This window comes from Ochotona curzoniae, unplaced genomic scaffold (genome assembly GCF_017591425.1).
Source record: "Ochotona curzoniae isolate NIBS_2020 unplaced genomic scaffold, NIBS_Ocur_1.0 contig_64, whole genome shotgun sequence".
Taxonomy (NCBI): Eukaryota; Metazoa; Chordata; class Mammalia; order Lagomorpha; family Ochotonidae; genus Ochotona; species Ochotona curzoniae.
This window is the reverse complement of record NW_024466502.1, coordinates 2,615,993-2,629,310: the sequence shown is the minus strand read 5'-3', so window position 1 is coordinate 2,629,310 and position 13,318 is coordinate 2,615,993.

The following is a 13,318-nucleotide window of genomic DNA, read 5'->3' as shown; positions in this document are numbered from 1 at the left end:
AAGGAGAGACAGAGATCTTTCGTCTGCTGGTTCACTCCCCAGGTGGTTACAATAGCCAGAGCTGAGCCAATCTGAAGCAAGAAGCCAGGAGCTTCCTCTGGGTCTCCCTGCAGGGTCCCTAGGTTTGGGGCCATCCTTGACTGCTTTCCCATCCCAGAAGCAGGGAGCTGGATGGGAAGTGGAGCAGCCAAGACATGAACTGGCAGGTACAAGGTGAGGACTTTAGCCATTAGCTATTACATCAAGCCCCAGTTATATTTTCTTAACACAGCAGACACATGGAAAGACAGAGGTTAGAGACATGATCAGATACCAGTATGTACTCCAAGCTGAGAGTAAAGTTTCAGGAAGAGACATTATCAGGACATATATCAGCAAATATTAGGCATTGAAATTAAATGCACAGCACATTATCTCTTTAAAAGACGTATCTAGGAGCCAGGGCTATATCATAGAGGGTCTAGAGCCACAGCCTGCAATGGCATCCCATGTGGGGGTCATTTCAGCTCCTGGATAATTCACTTCCAAACCAGTATCCTGTTGGTGCACCTGGGAAAGCAGTGGAAAATGCCCCAAGTACGTGGGAAGAAGCTCCTGCTTCCTGGCTTTGAGTGAGCTTAGCTGTAGCCATTGCAGCAACTAGGCAGGATGAACCAAAAGACAGGAGATCTCTTTAAAAATCAAAGGTGTATTTATTTATTTGAAAAGCAGAGTTACAGAGGGAAAGGGAGAGACACGCAGAGAGACTTTCCACCTGCTGGCTCACTCCCTACATGACTGCAATGGCCAGGGCTGAGCGAGGCCGAGTCAGAAGCCTAGAGTTTCCCTGGGTTCTCCCATGTGAGTGCCAGGGCCTCAGCACCGTGGGCCACCTGCTTCTGGTTCCCAACTACAAGTAGGACAGCAACACATGAAATGGTGCCCACTAGGATGGCAACGCTGCACGTGGTTGCTCAACATACTCATCTTCAAGCCCGCTGTAATGGGCAAAAAACCCACAGAGCTTACTCCTAACTGAGATTGATTACATCTCAATCAGCCATTCCCCCACCTACTCTTGTAGCCCTGAAAATCAGTTTCTAGAAAGACAATGTTTTTAGATTTCAAATACAAGGTCTAGCCATCTTTTTTTGTGCCTAGATGATGTATTGCACGTTTTTAATGTAGAAGCAAGGCTTGTAAAAGTTTTCTCAAAAAAAAATGACAAATGTTCCAGGAGATACATACAACCATTTGAAGAGCACACAGAGTATACCATGCCCATCAACACGAGCGTCTACGCGTTACCTAAAATTCTTAGAAGTTGTATACCTTCCTCTTCCTCCTAATGTTTATGCAGAGCGGATATTAGAATTAGATTAGAATATTCTGGGGTCTCAGGTGGAACTCGGGAAGGAATGACGGCAGCCCGGGAGCCTTCTCCTACGCTGCCTGGGCTCGGCTTCCCTGACCTCTGGAACCCACTCGTCCCGTCCTTCTCCTCCGTCAGGCTGCTCACAGCAATTCCACAGAGCCCATTTCCCTCCTCCTTGAACGATGTGCAGTTTGAGCCGTAGTTCCTTTGTGACTGCTTGGCTTCTCGTGGCCTGGCGGCCTTAGTGGTCTGAGTGTGCAACCAGTGACTTCATCGCGCAGTTACCTCGAACGACAACTCTTTTTTCTGAAAATGTGCTGTATTTTACCCAACGCTTGAAACTTTAAGCAGATACTGCTTCACAAGCAATTAATCACCTGGAGCCAGAATTTCTGGTTTAAAATCTCACCTCCTTTATTTAGCAGCTGCAAAAACTCGGACAAAATCCCTGTCTCATCTGTTGTCTAAGAAAGGTAATGGACATGAAATAAGATGACGCATATCAAGTTATACCAGTAAGACTCACACAGCATAAGTACTGAACACACTTTACTCATTATTCGAATGATTTGTTATCTCCATGCTGAAGTTATTTCCCCTTTGCATGTACATACACGTTACTTCAAGTTAAAGACGAAAACTAAGTCACATTTAAAATCAATTGTAAGTATGTTTCGCTTTTATGGAATTATACTACCGCCACCTGCTGGAACATTTGGGAATTGCTCCCAAAGCAGGAGGTCATTGACTGCAAGGGTTGGTTGGTCTAATTATACATTTTTATAAAATTAACAAAAGCAAAATATGTCGTGGAAAACTTCCAAGTGACATTCAAGTGGTTTCTCCCTATTAGTGGGTCTATTAATACCTAAACGTGGGCCCGGCACTGTAGCCCAGAAGCTAAAGTCCTCGCCTTGCACGCTCCTGGATTCTATATAGGTGCCAGTTCTAATCCCAGCAGCCCCACTTCCCATCCAGCTCTCTGCTTGTGGCCTTGGAAAGCAGTTGAGGACAGCCCAAAGCCTTGGGACCCTGCTCCCGCATGGGAGATCCAGAAGAGGCTTCAGGCTCCTGACTTTGGATTGGCTCAGCTCTGGCCATTGGGACCACTTGAAGAATGACTCAATGGATAGAAGATCTTCCTCTCTGTCTCTCCTCCTCTCTGTATAGCTGACTTTCCAATAAAAATAATAAATGAATAACCAAATGTAACCTTGAAACCCTAAGAAAGGCTGTATAGCTTGCAACAACTCATTGCCATGACGATGAGTTTTGAGGTATTATGGTAATGCCTAAATGATCATCAAGATCTTAGTTACACAGTGCACAATGTGGGCAGAACGGTGCTGAAATGTAAAGCTGACATACATGTTGCCCTTAAAGGACCAATTTTCATTTAAAATGCACTTAAAATATTAGTACCATAATATAGTTTTCCTCACAAATACTCTCAAATAGAAGTTTTTAAATGATCCTACATCCGGTCACACTGAAACTGAAAAGTCAGAACAGTGAAGAACAAATGCATTTTAAATCCTTCCCCCGGCTTCTGCTTCACAGTGGAGAGTCCTGCAATGAGAGGCATATTTTTGGTTATGCAGTATTTCTAAGCTTGGGCCTAAAGTCAGAGAGCCCAGAACATGACAGACAGAAATTCCTAAATAAAGCTTAGAAAATACAACTTCTTGTGATTTTAAAGTGCATAGCCCCAAATAGAGGCTGGGAACAGATGAGAGCTTGCATAGCACGAGTGTTTAAGTCAGTGACCCCCAAGACGGCCGGTCCCAAGCAGTGGTGGCTCCGACATGTTGCCAGAAGTTCCGTGTGAGGGCACAGAGCACTCGACATGGGCTGTGCGACACAGGGGGCACAGGCAAAGGTCAAGAATGCCAAAGGCAAAGCTGAAATGCCGGCAGTTCTCTTCCTTGCTTCACTGCTGAAAGCTCAGCTCTGCCCTCAAAGCATCCTATGCTACAGAAGTCCTGTATCTACAGATGCCTTGAATGATGTTCACACGTTGGGAGTCAAGGACCCAGCTGAAGAATTCTAATTCCTATTCTCTCTCGTGTGTGTGTGTGTGTGTGTGTGTGTGTGTGTGTGTGTGTGTGTGTGTGTGAAGGAGTGAGAGAGTGACAGTGGGAGACTGCCTGACCCTTAAATCTCTTCTTTGGGCTTTTAATGGTGAATAACTCATTAACCATATCATATCCAAAGAAATTTCTAACACTAAATTTGATCTTGGTTTTAAAAATTTCATGAAAAATTTGAGAATAGATTATGCTAGGTTTCAGAAACTTTAGAAAAAGGAACCATGTCGTAGTTAGCACAGGCTGGTGGGTGCGCCTGTATTCTCAACACATGCCTTGTGAATAAATGTTTCAATCCAGTCTTTTTTTTATTTTTGTTTTTTTTTTTGCAAGCCAGAAATATTCCTTTTAAAGCTTCCATCTTTTCTATCACAGGATATTCTAGTCCGAGTTATGTCCTGAAATACCCTTACTCATAAAACGGAAGAGCCATTTGAATCTTTCTATGTTACATAATCACTGAAAACTACTACTATAAAATTATTTTTAAACTATTGCCAGTGCACATATATGGTATTACATAAAGGATTGGCTGTAAGTGAAAATAGGGCTAACCAATCCAGCCATCAATCAACCCAGTAACATATCAAGTTCTGAAATCCAAGCATAAAAGTGTGAAATTGATTGTGTGGAGCATGGCAAGGAACAGCGGGTTCTCACAGGGAGATGCGATGTCACCAACTGGATATTTAGGGTGACTTTCCACTAGCACTGGGCACACTTAGAACTCTAGATGCTTCTGTTTCTGACAGTAGCCACAGCAGGATGGGCAGCGCATGTTGGAGGGCCTGAGAGGCCTGAGGCAGAAGTGGGTGAGCCTGCATGTGGCCAGGATCAAGAGCGGAAGGAGAGAACAGCACAGGGCTGCACGCTCTGAAGCCAGAAGCACGAGAGCCTACTAGGGAGAGCATTTCCCGCAGCTCAGGGCACCGCGAGCGCCCCCAAAAGATAGCCTCCTCATCCTCAGGACAGGAAGAATAAAAACAAACACGCATGGAAAGTTAATGAGGGCTATGTGGGCGGCTACCTGACAACTTCCTGAGAGCCACTGCTTGCCATCACTTCCTGAGTGCCCAGCTGGTCCTGCATGGTGCACAGAATTCTGAGCCTGTAGTGAGGTTTTCCAGGGACAGGTCTCTCTTGTCACTAACCCCTGTCATCCGCAGTGAGAAGGACCTTACTGATGCCACAGCACATTGGCCAAGGTCAGCATCTTGGCAGCCAACTGCTCCAAGCCTCAGCCTCAGTCCTTGCCTTTGAAGGTAGACAAGAAAACCTCAGGTGCTTGTGGCAAGGCTTGGGGGTGTTAGGATAGATGTTTAAACCCTGACTTCATGTGAACTTGCTTGAAGACACTGGGGCCCCTAGCGCCTGAAATGAAAAGAGAGAAACTGGCAAAGGAGCCACTGAACTTCAAGGCTCAAGGGCGATGCTTTACAGAAAAAAGAAATGCTTTGTGTTGCTTTAGGGATGCAAAAGCCAGCTTGGAAAAAGCCAGGTAACGGCCCAGAACGACCACATTCATCTTCTGGTTTCCGACTTGGGGCTCTTCTCGCTGAAACGGGGGACGCGAGTGCAGAAAGAACGGCCTCACACAGCGAAGAGGCCGCAAGAACTCCACGAGTTAGGATCATGACTCCACTGAGCATCTGGATTCAGGCCAAAGCTGGAACGTGCCGCTGGAGCTTCTTCCTACGCGGCGTGGGAACAGCAGTTAAGAGCTTGTGGTGGATGGTTCCCTTGAAGCTTCCTTCCACAGCGACTTCTGTTCCGCCAGGAGGTCAGAGGGGTCCACTGCCTCCGGAGTGAAGAGCAGCGCCAAGGCGCAATGCGGCTGTTTGTCACCCTTTGTGGAAAGGCGGGATTGCCAGGGCAGCGCTCAAATCTCCAGGGAAGCTAAGAACTTGTGCCCAGGACCAGAGGATGCCAAAGCCATGGCGACTATAGCCAGAGAACACAGACTTCTCAGAAGTAGGGCTGCCTGGTCAATGTTCTAATTTTGCCCAGCGTTATCAGGCAATGGGCTTTGCTTTTTCTTCACAAAGCTATCCTAAAGCAAAGGCCCCAATTTCCTCCTGCCTTCCACTTGGGTGTCTGCTGTGAATGCACAATGGACTTCTATACTTAGGATCCCTTTTGTGGGGTCCATTTCCAGGTGATAAAAATGAGAGCCTACATCCCCAATTCTGCCATCCCAAAGCCTTCCGGCTCCACTGTGCTTGACCACCCTTGAAGCTGGGACACATCCACTCTCCAGCAACCAGGCACATCACAAAGAAACCTGAACTGAGGGTGAAGGAATAAGAGGCAGGCCTGTTATTATAATTATAATTATATATTAGACATCACATATTATATAACGGCGGTGCAGCTCCCACTGAACCTGTGCTCCACTCCCAAGAGACCCAGGGCACAAAGTTATTCAAACTGTGGCCCAGTTGTCATGCTAATTGGATCACTCTGAACACATCATCCCTGTACAAGAAAAGCATCCAAATGAAGTGAAATCAGCATTTGAGAGAGTTCTCTGTACCCCATGCTTACAGCATCTCAGTTCACAATAGCTAAAAAATGTGATCAACCCGGATGCCCTGAGGCACTGAGAGCTGAGCCAACAAAAGATGGTATTTATACACTATGGAATACTACTTAGCCACAAGAAAAAAATGAGATCTTCTGCAAATAAATGGATCCAATTGGAAGCCATTACACTCAGTGAACTAAGTCAGGCCCAGAAAGACAAACATCGTATGTTTTTCTTGATCTATGATTAGCACAGGTTACAAAAGATGTAATCTCTATGAGTGAGATTGACATGCTGGGATTCGGTCATTGTTTACACGCTTAGTCTACACTCCTGAGGAGTAGCAGGTTGTTTTCTGCTTGCTGTGTTTGGATAGATTTACCCACATCTGTGATTGCAAAGTGAAGTGAAAATAATCCATTGTGAAAATGAGAACAAAATAAAAAGCAAAGAAGGGAAGTGGAGGAAGGCCGGGAAATGTGGGCAGGACGGAAGGAGGGAAGGGATCTCCAGGCTTCTAAGTCTGCATCTCAAACATGTGAAATGTATCTACTTTATATAAATAAATAATGAAAAACAAAATAGATGCAGATAGATTTGCACACATACGGACTTTAAATCTTACAACAATCCTAATAGGATCTATTACAAGTGACCAAACTGGGGCTCAGGGTGAGTGACATTCTCCTGGAAGTCAAATGATTTGGAAATTGCTGAGTTAGAAGTATTCTAGCTGAGCCTGGTACCCACAGCCTGTCTGCCCTGCAGCCCAACAGCTGAGATCTTTGAAGGAGTCGCTCCTCTGTGTGGTTGTCTCACTGTCCTTTCAGCTCCACTACAGAAGGTAACAGTCGCCTGCTCGGGGCAGGAGGTTGCATGAGAACCACGCCGTGACCTCTCACAGTACTAGATGCTTGGTTTTGTCACATTCTATTCTACGTTGCATTTTCAAATGTGAATTTTGGGGAAACTGGCTAAAATGCTTCTCTTAGCCAATGTTAACCATCACTTTTTGCAGCATGTTTTCAGATTTAAAGTGGCCTGCAGGAACTTCACCAGGACAGCTTCTGTCTCCTGTGAGCTTCTTCCACTGTCCCTAAGTTTTTGGCTCCTGGAAGCCCCGGGGGACAATCTTCTGTCTTTTGTCATCAGAGCTGCAATTGTAATTACAGACACTGATCTTTTTCCGTCTCAAAAGAGAAGATCCATGCAATGGAATCAATGTGATAATTTAGATTAAGGAACAAGTATTGTGAGAAGCAAAATGCCTCCACAATGTATCGCTTGACATGGCACAGACTGCCCTGAGGCTCTCTTTAAAGGCTCTGTTACACACATCTTCTGCTTGTTCCAACATTGATTATCCACTTTGGCTTTCTTACGTAAGTGTAATAGCCTGACTTTCCCGAGACAGGAGAGAACATGCTAGATCGGCCCTGACGCATGCGATAACGCAGATGTTATTATTATCTCTCAGCAGGTGCACCAAGTTCTGCGCTCTCCTCCTGAGTCATTCTGTAGTGACAGAGAGTCACTCCTCCCTTTCTGAAGACACCGAGTTCTTGGCAATGGCAGTATCCAAGGTTATCTCACTTCCCAACTACAAGAGGAAAATTCCCACACGAGACACACTTCTGAGACACAGTAAGACAAACGTACAAACAAAATGAACACTGATATGGAAATGAATCAATGCATAGAATCCTTCCCACTTTATAGGAAAGCAGATATTTGAAAGGTGAGACACAAGTTTAACTTTTAGGAATTGAAGGAAATTTCATTGAAGGGAGGAGTGCTCAAGCTCTCGGCTTAAATTTTTACCTGACTTTGGCAGATGATCATTTCTGGGTTTCTCTTTTTATTTGAAAAAACTACTTTCTGCATCTTGAGACCTCCTCTTCAGAAGTGCAGGTCCCAAGGCAGCAGCCTTGCGAGCAAGGTGGTTATAGTAAAGATGGAGAAAGGTGACACGATTTTCTGATGGATGTAGGATCCCATTACTAGGCTATGCAAACAGGGATATTGCTTCAGTGAGTACCAGGACTTAGCTTTCTTGGGGAGGGTCACCTCTTGGCAGCAATACTCAGCAGGAAGAGCATAACCTTAAGGGTCACGCAGTCTTTCTGTATTCTGTAAAGTAGCTTTTCACTACTTTAAAATACCTCAGAGGAGGTCCTTTCTCAAGGAGGAAGGGAATGGTTGATTTTAGTGTGCAGTTTGAAGATCCAGCTTTGTCAGATCAGGCAGCTGTGGTGCCTTAAGGATGAGGGGGTGAGGGGAAGGACTGCCAGAGGACAGCAGCACGCAGATGCAGAGCACAGCCCAGCAGGAAGTTGGGGGACCCCGAGCAGAGGACAGGAGCACGCAGATGCAGAGCACAGCCCAGCAGGAAGTGGGGGGACCCCCGAGCAGAGGACAGCAGCACGCAGATGCAGAGCACAGCCCAGCAGGAAGTTGGGGGACCCCGAGCAGAGGACAGGAGCACGCAGATGCAGAGCACAGCCCAGCAGGAAGCGGGAGGACCCCAAGCACGCTTACCACATCAGTAAGAGCTTCCTTCCAAGCTCAAACCCAGAGCAAACTGAAGACTTCCCTCAAGGTCCACCCCCAGACTGTATCATTACACCCAGGGCCAGTCTCATCAATAACTAATCTGACTAACTGAACAGAAGATTGGGGTTTAAATGTATCAAGCATATGTTCAAACCACAGCATTTCTGCCTAGCTTCCTGAAACACCTTTTCTCCTTATATTCAATATTCATTCCATCTCCAACAGTCTAGTGGTTTTACCTGAGTCCAAATTTAGTTCAAAAATACAAAGTCACATCTGAGACCCATAGCTGTGAACCTGGACAATCAAAAAGACATACATACCCCCCAAGGTACAATGGTAGAACCAAGAAGCCATATATTTTTTCATTACAAAGAAGAGATAAGGTTAAACATGCCAAAATAAGACTGAAAATGGCAGAATAAGTGATAACTGCTAAAGAGTCCCATGTTAGACCTGTTAGGCACACTGGGTTGGCGGCTGGCCTCGCAGAGACCCTCCTCTGACTGTGCTGCCCACAGACTGGGATGGCATCTCCATGGCCCCCCCAAACATTGCTCAGCCAGGGACTCTGCAGTCGTCTGACCCCATATTATGTTCCACACTACCCTTTGTAGTACTCCCCCCGTGTGGAGAGCGGAGCTGCGCCTCAAAGATGGCGCTTGTTGACCATTGCTTCGTGGCACAAAGGTGGTAAACAGGTTTTGGGAAGTTACTGAGGATTGGGCCGAGCACGCAGGGAAGCTACGTGACCTAAGTCATGATTGGTGTGCTTATCACATGATGTGAGGAACTGTGTATGGATTGGTTTGTGTAATGTAAAAAGGTCTGGGTGAAAAATAGTTAATGAGGAGATTCCACCAGGCGCGCTTCAAGGCTAAAGCTAGAGCTAGAGCTATCACTTCAAGGCTATTGCTAGCTAGCACTAGGCTGCTTTTGCTTTACTGTAATAAATCTTACAAGTGCTGTAACTGCTTTCACTTTGCCACAACGCTTGAAGTCCTGACCAATAAACTTTTTTAAGAATCTTTACCGCATCGGGGTCTTGCTCGCGGGACGAGGGACCCCGATATTTGGTGCCGTGACTCGGATAGAAGATATTTGGTGCTGTGACTTGGATAGAAGATATTTGGTGCCGTGGCTCGGTGGAAGATATTTGGTGCCGTGACTCCTTGACCTGAGAGAATTTGCATCATAATAGGTAAGTGAATTCAGATAAGAAACTGGGCAACATTCGCCCAGAAAGAAGCTGGGATTAATACCCAGGAAGCCGCAACAGCGGAGGGCCCATTTAAACTGAGGTCTTGATTACCTCAGGGAGCCGCTAATAGCAGCGGGGACGTGCACGTCAGGCTCGCCAGGTTTGCAGGTTGGCGACAATCCAGGTTCCCGGTAAAGGGACGAATTAGGCTCCCGGTAAAGGGACAAGTCAGGCTCCCGGTAAAGGGACAAGTCAGCGTCCCGGTAAAGGGACAAGTCAGGTTCCCGGTAAAGGGACAAGTTTAAGTCTGCAGTGCTGAGCAATATGAGGAACTTGGTTTCCTTGGCACGTATGCAGAACTTATTACAGAAACTGCTACAAAAGCATGGAATGCCGGTAAAGGCGGGGACGGTACTTTCATTTCTGCAAACAGTGCAGCGACATGCCCCTTGGTTCAAGTTTGCCTGGCCACCTGCGCTGTCTCCTGGAGTCCCTTTGTTGCCTAGTGCACCACCTTGGCCACAATCAGGAACTCAGCAGATGGCTGAGGCTTCGCCTTGTTGTTGCAAGGTGGGCTTTTGGTCTGGGTATATTTACCTATGCAGCCCTCTAAAGTTTTAGCTACTTTTCCAGAATTAATGGACCAGATAATTCTTAAAGCAGTAGAATGAGCTCACGAGCAGTAATGACTGATAATCAGATTTTTCCTGTTACAATTGCTACATCTTCTCCTTAGTCTGCAGAATTGGCTACTGTTGCTTTAATTTTAAAATTAGTGCCTAACTCTTTGAATATTCTCTCAGATAATCTGACTAGCCAAAAAAATGGCCTCTAAAGCAGTCTAACCAGACCCTGCGAGGCCTTGGAGTAGCTAACTAGCCACAACAAAGTGCCTCTGTTATCTCCTGGGTGGACCGTAAAGGTCACAAAGGATTTTTTCAACCTTATGTTTGTGTCATTCCCATGAGTTCTTTTTGCCTCTGCCCATAGCGGAGAAAAAGTTTGGAATGTTATTTCCCATTGTCTGCAAGCTTTTGCTGCTTGGGGTGTTCCTCAATGTTATAAGACAGATAATGGGCCTGCATATGCAGCCAAAGCTTTTGCCACCTTTTGCACTGAATTTGGCATAAAGCATTCCACAGGCATACCTTACAATCCTACTGGTCAAGCCGTGGTAGAGCGTGCCCATTCAGTCCTTAAAACATTATTAATAAAACAAAAAGGGGGAATAGGAGCCTCCCTATATCCTTCTAGTCCTAAGCATCAGCTGGCTTTGGTGAATGTTTTAACAAAACAATGGATGGGCCCGCATCCTGTCTTACGACGGACGCGAGGAGCGGTTTGTGTTTTTCCACAGGATTCAGACGGACCAGTGTAGGTGCCGGAACGTTTGACACGAATTATAAAAAAGCCAGAGCAAGATGAACTTTTGGATGTGGTGGATGCTGACCGGGTCGATATTTCTTCAGATGATAGAGGCTTGGACCCCCGGGTTCTCAATGACTAAGTCTATTACAGCCAAGCATGTTGTCTGGAAGTGGGGATGGGTGAACTCCACCCACAGTTGAACCCAGGACAGCTTCACTTGTGCCGCAAATCAAGTCTACTTTCTCCACATCAATGCCTACTGTGATCCCTCATCAACAAACTCTTGGTTGGACCATGTGCTCTATGCTAAACATCTATGCGCTAATACAAAAAGAGAATGCCCAGCGGCTGCTGATGCAAGGATATGCGGACATGTGGCGTGTTATGTTACAAATATCTGAAGATGCTTGGATTGCTAAGACACACTCTCCTGCTAATTGTACCCCAACTTGGTGTTATGGCATGGTAGTGTATTATGTTCCCCAAGTTACCAAAGTGTTGTTTTCCTTTCATGTGTTACCTGTATTAATTGATTCCAATTTTCTGAAGCCTCAAATTGATGGAACCCATATTGATGAACATAATGTTACTTATCAATTGCAAGATTGTGTCCCTACTGACAGAGGTCCAGTGTGTAACGGTCTTGTTCGTGCTGTGGAACCTTGTTTACTTACTCATGCTATCAATGTATGTCATTTTACTGTGTTTCCAGTTGCTAATTATTCAGTGCTGTATGAGATCCAATCTCAACATGATTTAATTCGTATGGAATTGCCCTCTCCATTTGTTGGATGCATAGAACACCTTGAGGTTCCTTTCTGGTTTGATGAAATGTTCTTTTTATTCTGGTATTGTTACTCATTTTTAATTGCTACCTTTATTGTGCCTCACGTAAGCAGCTTCAGCAACAACAGATCATGGCTCAAGCTGTGTTTGCTCTCCACAAGCGTGATTCCTCAGGTACCTGGCTTAATATGCTGGACCGGTAGCCAGAGACGGGTAAGTATCTGATACAGCTTTACCGACCTAAGACAGGCGCCACGCCTTTAGCCACGTGGTAAGCCCATGACGGGTAAGGAAAGTCTGGATTCGGAACACCTAAGACAGGCACGGTCCCTTATTTTAATAAAACAAAAAGGGGGAGCTGTGGAGAGCGGAGCTGCGCCTCAAAGATGGCGCTTGTTGACCATTGCTTCGTGGCACAAAGGTGGTAAACAGGTTTTGGGAAGTTACTGAGGATTGGGCCGAGCACGCAGGGAAGCTACGTGACCTAAGTCATGATTGGTGTGCTTATCACATGATGTGAGGAACTGTGTATGGATTGGTTTGTGTAATGTAAAAAGGTCTGGGTGAAAAATAGTTAATGAGGAGATTCCACCAGGCACGCTTCAAGGCTAGAGCTAGAGCTAGAGCTATCACTTCAAGGCTATTGCTAGCTAGCACTAGGCTGCTTTTGCTTTACTGTAATAAATCTTACAAGTGCTGTAACTGCTTTCACTTTGCCACAACGCTTGAAGTCTTACCCAATAAACTTTTTTAAGAATCTTTACTGCATCGGGGTCTTGCTCGCGGGACGAGGGACCCCGATACCCCCGCAGGGACCAACCCTCTCCCGGGCCCTCACTTGTACACAGTAACCTTTGAAACCTAGCTGGGGGCTTCATGGATCTGTTGCTCTTTGCCCGCAAGGCTACACTTCCCCAGCCTGGCCTGGAGCACCGCTGGCTCTGCTCCTCAGCTCATGCTGCCAGCCCCTCTCCAGCATCCTGTGCAGGATGGTCCATGCAGGAACCGCACCCATGCAGCTCAGCTCTGCAGCTTCTCTTGGGCATTCCTTTGAAATCCTCATGGAAGTTCCCTTGACCCTGTAACTTCTGCATTCTTTACATCCTGTGGAGACTGCGAAGATGGCCCCTGTACGAGCTACACCTGGACCTGGCAAGTCAGACCTGTGGTCCTGGGCTAGCAGAGCATTCCAGAGTGTTTCCTTAAAAGGAAAAGCAGAAGAACTCTGGAACAAATCTGTACTTCCAGGCATATGAAGAGACTGGAATCGGAGCGGCTGTCAGGGAGACACTGGGCACCACCAAGGTCTTCCTCCCACTGAACACAAGCTCCCTCAGTCTGAGCTAACCCCTTTAGCAAGCACTTTCGCCGGTGCTTTCCCGTGCACACATGCTTTTTGTTCCTTTTTTCTTTGGCCAGGCTGCAGATTCTCCGAGTGTTTCAAC